The sequence below is a fragment of the Rhipicephalus sanguineus genome, chromosome 9 (assembly GCF_013339695.2).
Source record: "Rhipicephalus sanguineus isolate Rsan-2018 chromosome 9, BIME_Rsan_1.4, whole genome shotgun sequence".
NCBI lineage: Eukaryota > Metazoa > Arthropoda > Arachnida > Ixodida > Ixodidae > Rhipicephalus > Rhipicephalus sanguineus.
The window spans coordinates 73,028,036-73,040,506 of NC_051184.2; positions in this window are offsets into that span (position 1 = coordinate 73,028,036).

A 12,471-nucleotide genomic window follows, 5' to 3' on the forward strand; every position below is an offset into this window, starting at 1 on the left:
GTGCATTGTCCCACAAAATGATTCAAACCCACGCACGGGCCATGGTCAGGTATCATGGCATTCCTGCCACTGACTTCAAGGCCAGCAGTGGTTGGACAGCGAGTTTCTTCACACCGTCATGCGAAATTTCACCTAACTCGAAATTTTTTTCTCCCGTGTAATGAACCCTCGAACTGGTGTAAACTTTTCTGAAAAAAAAAAAGTGGGTTCATAATGCAAGTAAATACGGTAGGTGGTCATAACTGTTACAGTTGCTGCGGAAGAGCTAGCGAGTGACTGCTACTCTGGTAGTGAGTGGTGTGACCCAGAGAAAGGTCAGGTTTGTACATGCGGATCTGTGTGTTAAAATAACTCCTGTATTTGGTGCTCCCACAATCAACAATAAGTACCACACACACACAAAAAAAAATACTGCAGCGGCGGAGAATTCTTCTCGGGCTGTGGCAAAAATAACTAGCAAGCACACGTTGAGTGAGCGACAATTGCTCAACTTGACTCGCGTGGCTCCGCGGCAGAGAGCTGCCCAGCGGCTCCGTGGCTCTCTGCCGCCCAGCGGCAGAGAGCCGCATACTAAGGCTGGGGCACTGCAAGGGTGGTGATGGCGGGAGGCATTTCTCCTGGCTCACTTGACATTCATTCAGCCACACCTCTCAAGTCGGAAAGCAAAGAAACGTCCAGAAAGTGGCGCACATTTCCAGAGTTGAGAGAATTCGCCCCGCCCCGTAAAAGGGGAAGGACGGAACAGGGCGTCCCAGCTCCAGCGTCACAGCAGGGCACGAAGGACAGCAGGAACAGCAAAATATTCTCTTCAACGTGACCCTTCTTTCCACTGTGCATTTACATGCACAGTGCATCTCATGTGCCAAGGCGTTGCAGCTTTTGAGATACTGGGATGTTCGTGCAGTCCCAAATCGTACACAGAAGCAGCACCTGAAGTCTCTGCATAGAGCTCTCACATCCGTTGAGTTGAGTTTATTTATCCACATACAGTTCTAAAATAAGTGTTTGGGACAGGGAAAAAAAAAGCTGCATGAAAACAGCTGGACAGTGCTCTATGTCCCAGATTTATTGTGGCAAACACGACGGCAAAAGCAAAGTAAATTTAAACACTATTCAAACCAACTATGCACATGCTATACATTGAAAAAAGAAGTTCTACAAAAAGCCATTAATATTATGGACATATTTAACAAAGAATACTTAAAATAGAAGAATTAGAGTGAATGCGTACATTTTCACAAGTAATTTTGAGATTATTTAGAGTATTTGGCAAACAATAACACAGTGCCTCAAAGCCGTAGTTAGTGCGTGGCCTCGGAACATGCCAGTGTTCAGAGTGTCGGTTTAGGCGCATATGATTTGGTTGCAGTTCAGTGGTTGCTTTCACATGCTTTATCGGGCTCTCTCGCACCAGGTGGACACAATACTAGTTAAATAAGCTCAAGCAGAGTCTTAGTCAGAAGCACGTTATTTTACAGTGAAGTTGTATATGGTTACGTTCTGGCAGATTGCTTTCATAAGCGAAAAAATGCATAGAACAATTTTTGGCTCATCTCGCTACAGGTTTCGACCACTCTTTGAGCACCTCTGTGGGCTGCCTCAGGAATGTTTTATGCACCCACCAGAATGGTTCAGCAGCTACGGCATTCTGTAGCAGAGTGCAAGATAGCAGCTTCGGCCCTTGTTGCAGTTGCTGGATTTTGAAGGAGCCGAAACATGTCCATCCTAGTGCACCTGAAAAGGCCTTGGACGGCTAGCGTTGCTGCAGCGGAATGTTTCGTCTGCTCTTGAGGCAGATTTGAGAACAGCATCAGTGAAGAGAGTTGGACGCACGACTACAGTTACTGTACAAAATGTTCAGCGCTTCAAGAGAAACAAGCTCTAAAATAGACACAATGAATCCATGACACAGAATGTAAATAAGTTTTCATAGAATATTGCCCACAAAGAAAGTTACTGAGACAAATGTAGTATCTGGGCGCTACAGGCGAACAAGATATAAAAATCTCAAAAAACAAATAAAAGAATAAATATTCAAAACACTGAATATTTTCCGGTTAGTTTTCAAGTGATCAGCAGATGTGCAAGTTACTGAAAAAAAAAAAATTAGAAACTGTCAGCAGAGCACTTTTCTCCTCTGGCAATGACAACGTTGTCTGCAGATAACAGACATTGTATTGGCCTCGAGATCTTGGAGTGGCGCCCTCTCGTGTGTGACATCAGAGCGGGGATTCCGCTCTGAACCGCGCCGCAGCAGCCGCTGCTCCTGTATGCGGATCGTCTGCTACAGGCGGGAACTTTGTCGAACGAACAGCCCCGCGACGGTCAACTAACGCCTACAACGAATGTTTTCGAGTGTAATCTTGAACTTGTTTTAGTTGCGGTCCAATCGACAGGGCCAAGAGATCCCCCGGATGGCCGACGAGTGCGCCGATGCCACCAACCGCATTGCTGGTAAGAAAGTGAAACCATGTGTTAGTGTTCTCGCTCGTTATCGTGTTTCCGCCGTGCGATACTAATTAGTTCGGGTGTTTCTTTCGATATTTCAGTAAGCGTGCCGTTCTCCAGCATCTACAAGTATGTAGATAAAGCTTGTGAAAGGTCGCGGTGCCTCATCGAGGGCGAGGCGGTGTACGACGCAGGCCACGTTGTTGAATGCGCGGTCGAGGCCGTCAACGGAGATCGCATCACCGTCGCAGCTCTCGTCCTGCAAACAAGTGCGCAAGTGCCGCCTTGTTGCACACCCCCCTGCCGATGCCCATGATCACAGTTTATCCCGTAATGTTGGTTCGGTGAGAACGATATTACGTCGTAGTTCATATTATCACCGCACGGGGCCGTCGCGTGGGTATTAGAATATAACAAATAGTTAATCGCTGATTATGCCACTCAAAGGGCCACAGATATTAACGTGGCAAAGGCAAGCTGGATCGAGTTTCACGCCACGCAGCCTAACGAAAAGCTTAAAGAGCTCCGCTTTTAAAGAAGTGTCTGTGCTGCATCAGGTGAAAACTTTTAGAGAATGTACACCAAAAAGCGGCAACAGGTTTCGCTTATGAATTTATGATAAGCAGTCCGCTAGGTGCGCGCTTGCCTTCATAAGTAAAATACGTATGTACACCATCGAAATGCAGCCGTAGTCTTAGATATCCTGCGCCGCTCAGCTGAGCTCACGACGCGCGCTTTCCTGCGAGGCGGTTCGGAGGCCGCGTCGTCGGCTCCCTTCGCGGCAGGTTGTGGGACGGCACCGCACCTGGTGTACCTCAGCTCTGCTTATAGCCTGCGTGCAATAAACGGCTTAAGTATTGGCGAGGCGCTTAAACGCGGTCACAAGCTTACCTAAGAGTGGCGGTAGCAGAAGTCACTGTCCGCGAAGTGCTTGCTGCACACTGTCGATGAAGGCGTGGGGCGCTTTCCCATACCGAACTTGACTATGCACTTCTTCTTCAGCTTTGGGTCCTTAGGATAGTTGTGAAAGCTAACGCCTTTTTCACGAGCGGACGGAGTACACTGAGAGCAGCACTTCATCATTGCGCAGCACTCGCCGCGGAGACAAGCGGCCACAGTTCTACAAAACAAAGAGCTGCAGTTCTAAATGAACGTTAAAAGCAGACCAACGGTTGTTCGAACAGCGTCAGCAGCCACCATACGCAAGATAACCAACTGATCTGCTTTTTTGTTGAGATTTACCACAACGGTGGTTTCAACACGGTGCTGGGCCTACGTAGCAGACGAAAGCGCGCGAATCCCCGCTCTGACGTCATACAGGCGCCGTTCGCAGCGCCGCCATCGGTCGCACACCAGGCCAATAGCACAAGTCCTAACATTGTAATCGCATACACATGCGTGTCATTGATGAGTATTTGAAGCAGCAAGACACAATCAGTATCTTTGATGTTTTCCTATTTGAGATATCCATTTCATGTTGTTTCCCGCAACTTGAAATATTCGAATTATGCATGTGTTAAACATTATGCAAACATTAAACACAAACGAAACTGCCCCAAGACGTTCATTAGACAAGAAAATTTGGAAATGCAACTGATAATTAGCAGTAATAACGTGCAGATTATATACAACACCACCAAGCATGTTGCCAAAAATACTAAATTGTTCCTTTGTCAAATGTTGATAAATATCGTGATTAGTTGATGGAAAAAAAAATGTCTGCACTATTTCATTCTTGAAGGTTATTGGATAAAGAATATCTGGAATGGGGATATCTGACATTAATTCAAATTTCACATTCAATGTTGCACAAATGAACTTCGGAAGGGTTTCCAGCTGGGCTTGTTGGTAATTCATCTCCTGAGACCGCTCGTAACAATTTGCTAGGTCGCAAAAAAACTTTGCCTCCGGGCACAAAGGTGAATTCAGGGACAAGCATTCTCAGTAATCTCAGACAACTACCGTGTACCTTTTCCTGCAGCTTTAAAGCGACTGCATGCTGCTATAGGCTCTATAATGTAATCGCAAGAAAAAAACATATTTTTTCACGACCTGTCTGGTCTCTGGAAAAAATTAATCTTTGGTCTTTTACGTAGCTTCCATTGGACAAGCAAACTGCAGTGCAGCCTATCCTCTTGTGCCTTAAGTACTTCTCTACATGGCACGATGATTGCTTGAGAAGTATCCTCTTAAGTTCGCTTGTCACACCTCTGCAGTTCTATGTATTCCTCAAGCAAGCTGCGATCAAGCCGCTCAGGTTTTCCCAGTGGTATTGTGCCGTCAGCAAAACTTTCAGGAGGTTTTTCTGAGCAAAGCTACAAAGCCCTATTACTGGACGCTTGTTCCAAACCAGACAAATTACTCTGAAGAAGGTCTGTGGCGATTTGAAAGGCCACACCACTAGAAATGTTATAAGTTTCAGTAGTTTGCCGGAGTTAGTTTGAAATGTGAAAAAAGAATGGGGCCCTCAGGGGGCTGAAGAATACAACAGACTTTGGTACATGGAATAGTTGGTGAACATTGTGTGTTACTTGGCTCTCCAGCTATAAAAAATCCAACTGGTTTTTAGAAGCTCCAAAAGTGATGGAGGAGCTGTGCGTGGCTTTCCAAGTGGGCCAAAACGTTCTTGGTGCATGTTGTTATCCTTGCTCAAGACGGTTTGAACTTTGTAGCTGGCCAAAAGCTTTCAGACTGGCATATGAGCTTTTCATCGTTAGCCGCTCCATGATTTGCATGGGAGTACCTTTCGTAGGTGTTACAAGTTCCTTTACTTGCCGAAGATTTGATTATAATACGAAACATGAGTATGCCCAAAGTGGGCCCTGCTGTGTTACTCCTGGGCAAATTCAGAAGCTCATGAGCATTGTCATTTATGATTCCCCAATGAGGAACTGAACGGGAACTACAAACTTTACTAGAGAATCTGTACTCGCAACAATATTTTCAGTCCTGAATCTACGCAGAAGCCGTGAAACACCTCTGATGAGTAAACCAAAGTGTCTTAAAAACTTGGCATTGCAGATTCCATGCATACATGGCATTGCAAAAAAAAAAATGCAGCCGTTGTTTCCACTCACTTGCCTTCTAGCACTTAATAAATGCAAGTGTTGAAGTCGGTGAAAATGTCCAGGTTGCTCCACACTGCAAATTTGCTCATTAAGCAAGTTCGGGTGGCTCGGATTGCAAATGCAGAATTTCTTGTTTATTTTCGGCAAGTACAACTCGGTGATTTGTCGTGTCACACATAGTAGCACACAATGCACATAATGAACTTGAACTGCAAACTCGGTCATTAGCTTTGTGCTTTCACTTATTACGTGCTGTGACGGAGTCCTTCAGCAGGAAGTAAACTCTAGCTACAAGTAGTGCCCATTAGCCTGGATGGACTGAGCTCAAAACTCCTCCTGTTTAAGCATGGGATGCTGTTATCGAGCAGTCAATATTGCCACTCAGATGCCTTCCAGTGTTTTCCAAGCATCAAGGACCTTGGCCGACGACTGATGCAGCCTGGCATCCTCACAGAGCACAACCTGTCGTTTAAGACTGCCATTGACGAAGGCCTACCGCAGTAGAAATCTGCTGCCACTTCAAAGAACCACCGTTCTGTGATTTGCGGAGTAGCTCCTAAAAGTATGCAGTGCATATAATCGCGGCACCACGCCCAAACAGGGCTAAAACCAGGGAGGTTGATTAGAGGGGATGGGCCCTTAACACCGCGCACAATAGTGCCAGTTCGGACAGCTTCCTTCATGTCTAACAGAGCTTCTTCGTCACTGCGGTCTTCCAAAGGCTTGCTGATGGTGTACTTGACAGTACCTAGAATAAATGCACCCAAAAGACATGTGAGGCATACTTACCTTGTCACACAAGTTGATGTCACTTGTTAGGGTGAAGTTCAAGAAAACTTCACCAATTTCAGTAATATGGCGCAACATAATACAATTGCAGCAAGACACTAATTACTGTTTTCTCATTCATAGCTTTAACAAAATTAAATACATAATTTGCGAGAAATTAAGTATTAACCAGAGTTCGAAAGCTGCAGGAAAGAACAACGAACACATACAGTAAAGGACACAAGTTTTAATCATGAATCCCCAGAGCCATCTAGAAAAAATTCGTTCTTTATTAAAGCTCTGACATGACACAATCCTATCAATGTATCTTTCCACAGGGTTCTTGTATATTTGCTAATGCCTGTTAATTGTACAGTGTCACTTATTCATGCACACAATGATAGCCTGCCACTTTAGTGAGGCCATCATCTCATGGAAGATGATGGCCTACTGCAGTAGAAATCTGCTCCCACTTCGGAGCTTTACACAACAGCGATCCTGTCTGTCGTGATGCTAGGAGGTATTTCAGCGCAAGTTCCAGTCATTTTCTATAGAACCGTCAAGCGTCACGTTGAAGGGCTACTCCGGCGAGCTGTCCTCGATGCGAGGCAATCTGCCTGCAAATGTCCGGCTTGGAAACCACGGGTGCCCCTGGATGTGTTGTGCGTCGTCCATGGGTGCTGCCCGTCTGTGATGAAGCGTGGCTGGTTAAGTCAAGACTGTCATATTGTGCCAACAGCCTGTCGAGCATGCCAGTGTTTTCAACGACGCCCTAAGGACATTCGAGGGTGTGTCTGCAAAGATGACACTCGTAAGGCAATGCTAAGCCGGAGTTTTTCAAGGCTCGTCCTGTTCCGTTTGTAGACCTGCCAAGTCTCCCGAATTATCCGGGATACTTCCGGATTTCGACCATTTCTTACGTTTGTACGGCTGGCTGGAAAAGCTCCCGGAAATCGAAATTTCTGTGCGTGATCTGGTCACATTCACAAACAAGCGAGTCCGATCCAGGCTTTTTGCGAACCCATCGCGTACAGCATTATGTAAACCAATTTAGGAGACGTTGATGTAAGTACAGTAGAATCGAATCTCGGTGATACGAAACCGGCTGATACGAATGCGTAAAATTCTCCAGTCGAATTGCACTGTGTCCAGTGGGCCAAAATTGGGATGTTCCGACCACTTTTCCGTGTCGCGGCGGGTGATACGAACTTTGGCACCGAAACCGTCGAGCGACGGCCGAGAGCAGCGTGCTGGAAGCTTCGGAAGTACACGCGCGGCTAGCGCAAACACTGTCAGAACTGTGGTTATCGTTTCCCACAACCGCTGTGGACGAAACCGCTGTTGTTCTTAACGCGATCATGTACGGCGACGACGAAACTGACGGAACTCCAAAAGTGCGCGCACGCGTCCAACGCTCATCCAGTCAAAGCGACGCTCCTTTCCGCAAATGCTGCGGTCAAAACCGCGGCAGATGCGATCACAGATACAAGTGTTGAAGATTGGGCGAGTTGGTTCAGATCATAGATTGTAACAACCGAGGTAGTTCTGAAGGCACGTAAGCGGCCAGCGCATGCGGATTGAAAATGAACTATAGTTTGCCGCAACCGCCGCGCACCAAACCGCGGTCGCTATCGACAGCGACTACGAGCTCGGAAGGTACCGTAAAACGGGGTTACTTTGTGGCAGATTCCGTACGTTTTCATTTTCTCGCTGAACAATTGTCAATATAAAGGCGAATGAATAGTGGCATATAACGTTGCTAAAACCTTCCCTCACACGACGGAAGCTGTCACAAGGTTGCCCCGTCGTGTGGGGCAACTTTGACAACGTTGTTCTTGGCTGATGAATATGATTGGGAAAAAAAAGGGCTGTCATAAAGTTACCCCATCAAAAGTTTATTTGCGTTATCTACAATTGGTTTCTGCTCTGGCAACGTTACAATTGTAGTACAAATTATTCATACATGTACCTCCTCAATTAATAATTTTACCTCAAAGATGCCTCGCTTGCCTACCGGCCTAGGGGATTCAAATGTGTACAAAATTTCTTCTTTTGTGTACAAAATAGCGTCCTCGCGGTCCGGCCATCTCCAATTCCTTTTGGTCCTCTCCATAGTGCTGACGATGCACCCCTCAGGTTTGACTTTCGTCATTCTTCCCGGGAAAAGTTGTCCTTTGAAGTTTACTACGACAGTCATCCCCCTTGAAGGTAATTTCTCCGGAACCCCTACCGCGGACCCTCGGGACGTTGCTAGTATTTGGAATCACGGAAGTAGTAGGAGTGTCCGTTTCCAATAGGTTGTCAAGGCTTCCGGAGAGTACCTCGGAATCACTTGTATCTCCTTCCGACCACCTTTTGTTGTCGCGCCGTGCTATCTGAAGACGATTCGCTGTCACTGCTTTCTTCTGCGCCGTCGTCCTCAAGAGAAGACCTCTTCCTAGGTCGTCCAGCTCTGATACCGGAGGAAGAGCTGTCCTTATTTCTGGTTGTCGGTTTTCCCGTCCTGCTGGCTTCTACTTCGGCAACCCATGTGCTTTTCCTCGCTGGGACGTTGAGGTTCGAAGGTTCATCCCAGCGCCCCCTCCCCTCTTAGGTGACTAGGGGGTCGGCCGCGCCAGTGCCCCCCTCCTCCATGACAGCTGCGTCGTCCCTTATTCGTCCGTTCACGCGCGTCCGAGAAAGGCATACGTGAGTTCTATTGAAAATATGGCCACCATGAAGATGGTGGAATCCACAATCCATCATTATGGTGGATTATGGTGCTGGTATGGTGGCATATGATGGATGCTGGAACATGGTGGATGATGGAAAATGCTGGACTTGCTGGACACTGCTGGAAGCACGGTGGATGCCGAGAAATGGATCACGGCTCACGCAGAGAGTAGAATAACATATTTTATTGCACACAATAAATAAATAAATAAATAAATAAATAAATAAATAAATAAATAAATAAATAAATTAGTCTTCCTTTATTCCCAATGCCTTTTCTGTTTTTGGCCTCTTGTCACAACGGCCAGCTTCAGTAAAGTCGCTGCGCAGATGTTTGCGCACAGCGGCAAGGCGGTGTACCGCAGGGGCTCCTGGCGGAGGCTTGGGGGTTTTTTTTTTTTTTTTTTTTTTTTTTTTCAACACTGATTAGACCCATAGCCACTGGCTAGTAGGGGGTCTAAATAAAAAATGCCTCCACGTACTTAGCCAGGCAGTCTACAAAATCATAAAAAAATGTCAACCAGGGTACTTCAAAATAAAATTGTGAAATTGCAAAAAAATGAAAATATAAATCACAGTACAGTTGCACACAGAAAGGCAACAGTGATTTAAATTAGAAGCACGTGCATACAACATTTCTTATATCTGAGAACATTAGTCATTATTTAAGACGTATGCTGCTCATGTCGTGCTGCACTTGGCAGTATGATCAGTTTAACAATAATTTGCATTTATCTGCAGGGACAAACATACATTGGTAACTACAGACTCCCTCACATCAGGGCCACAAGAAAATTTTCAGCATGTCCTAGATGTTGTCCAGCCATTGTATCTGAACACTTCAATATCTAGTTCTCTATTTTTAAGTAGATCAGGCTACACTTGTGCCAGGCATTAATGGGTTGATCAATATTTATCGCCCGCCGATTTCAACAATGGCTTTTGAAAGCACTAAAGAAATGCTGGCCAATGAAATTGAAGAGAAGCGTGCTCAGCTCTATCAGATCTCACATTTGGTTTGACACCCTGCAGCAGTTTTACTACTCTTGTGATCATCCCACAATAAATATACTGCCATAACTCCTAATGCACTTTCTTTGAAAAAATTTAAGCTGTTAAATTCTGTGGATATGCTGGATATCAAATGTATATCTGCGTATTCATGGGGAAAAGCAACTCTGCAACCAAATCGACGCAGTCAAGGCGGTGATGCAGGCTAGTTGCATGGTTGGAGTGACTCGTATTCATATCGGTAGCGCCGGAAAACAAGACTCGCAGACACAAGGAAGAACACACACACGGGATGGGCGCTAAACATCAACTGATTTTTTACTGGAAGGATGTACAAGCCAAAAAACCTTAGAACAACAGCGCATGCGCACCATCAGTGTTCAGCTGATACTGAGACTTGTTTTCCTGCGCTACCAATATGAATACGAGTAAATCGACGCACCAGACTGTAAATGAGCTCTAGTTATCTGCACTATAGGGATCTTGCTGCGTGCATCAGAAAAAAATCACGCATTGCTTTAAATAAGCATGCGCTGGCCAATGATAACTTCTGCACTTTTTAGAAAAATGAGCTTAAGGTCACATCACTGTAAGGGTAGGACATTGTAGTCGTTGAAACATGTCGTTACTGTTACTGGCGTGTGTGTACGTCAAGTCACACACGGTCGTATACACATCCAAAGCCCATGGCAGGCATATTTTTTTCCATCTCGCCGTTTTCTTTGTTTGTTTGAGCTGTGCTCTATATCTGTCTGACGTTCCAGCTCCGATCGACGTCGCGTTAAGATTTTTATAGTACGCGTTCCTTGAAGATGAGTAAGGTCTTGTATATAGCTGACAGCCCAGCCTTAATCTCATCAAAAAGAGAATCATCTCTTGGAACTGTGTGAGGGTATGCTTGGCTGAATGAGAAATATGACCAACAGTTCAAACACGGAAAGTAACGTCAAATATGTCGGAAAGCCAGTATGAAAGGCTACCTTTTCCATCATCATCCCGCAGGCTTTCATTCGTGACTGTCGCTGAATTGACAGCACCCTGATTAAGGCTGCAACGTGGGAGCACGCCACTACGCTTCCTGCCATGCGCAAACAGTGTGCAGCGTCCATATCCCCATTTCGCGACCCGGTCAGTAGCGCCGCGAAATGGGGATCTTACCCCGCGCGGCGTCGGCAGAGGGCCGCGAGGTCGGCGTCTGAGCGCTGACCGAGCGGGGCCGGCACACCCGAAGCCCTCTTGGTGCTGGTCTCCTTGTCCGCGCCACGTGCATGTCTCCCTGGTAATGGCTACGGAAGTGGACAGCCACGCCTCACGTGGCGCAGAATTTCGCGCCGGCTGGTGTTGGCAACTGGGCCCCCCGGGCCGCCACATCGACCTCCGAGACCGTGCAGCCGCGGAACGGCCACGGTCCAGAGGCAGGTCGCGCCGCACCGGCCTTTGGCCATTCCGGGGTGCGTCGCTGCAGAAGAAGCGCGGCACCTCTTGCCCCTGCTGTTGCGCCCACGTGGCCAAGCTACGTACTTGAGTCCTGGGTCGTGGCTGCGCCGAGGCCGCAGGCCCAGGCGGCCGTGGTACCCGCTTGGTCGGCTTCCTCGACCCTTGCCGGTGAGCCCGCTGGTTCCGCCGTGGTAGGCTTCCTTGGGGCAATCATTGTCGCCGACTGCGCCGCTGATCCGCCACGAAGACAGGGAAGAAGAGATGGGGCGCACAAACAGTCTCTCGGCCGTATACCACTTCCTCCTGGGGTCTGTAGTAAGCCGCACTCTCAGAACACACGGAGACAGTTCACGCCGTCGGGCAGCAACCGCGTGTACTTTTATAACCTGCCTTTACATCACGGCAAGATCGCCTGTCGAATTTGATACATAACTAGGAACACGCTAAGTAAGGTTATACAATGACCATACAATGTACAGAAAACATAGCACACACAATGTATCGCGAATGCGGCGTCGTCGACGTTCGATTCACCACTACGGGCCCGCGCGAAACGAGCCGCGGTATCGTCCCCCACGGACCCAACGCGGGAGACGTCCATCCACGCACGCTACCTAATCTCAAAAAAAGACTCGCTGGTGTTTCCTGCACGCCGGCCTAACCTACCAGGCGGCGCTGCCGGCGCCACCGCGCTAAGCCTACATCGCGTGAGCACAGCGCCACACCTCGCCCGGCGGCTGTTAATGCTAACTGCGGCTAATCCGCGAGGCGCGCGTGCGCCATGAGGCGCAAACGACCTACAGGGGGTGATAGCACCCCCACATCTCCCCAACATTAAGTCAACACATATCCCGGTAAAAAAAAAAAAAAAAAACCTTAAAACAAACAGCTACACAAGCTCTCCGAAAGAAGACAACACATGTGACGTAAATGTCCCTAAAGAATGTCCGTGCACCGCGACGCGGCCTCTGGTCGAAACCGCTGCACTGGCTCGACGACTTGACTTCAGTCCCGGACCAGCAATGGC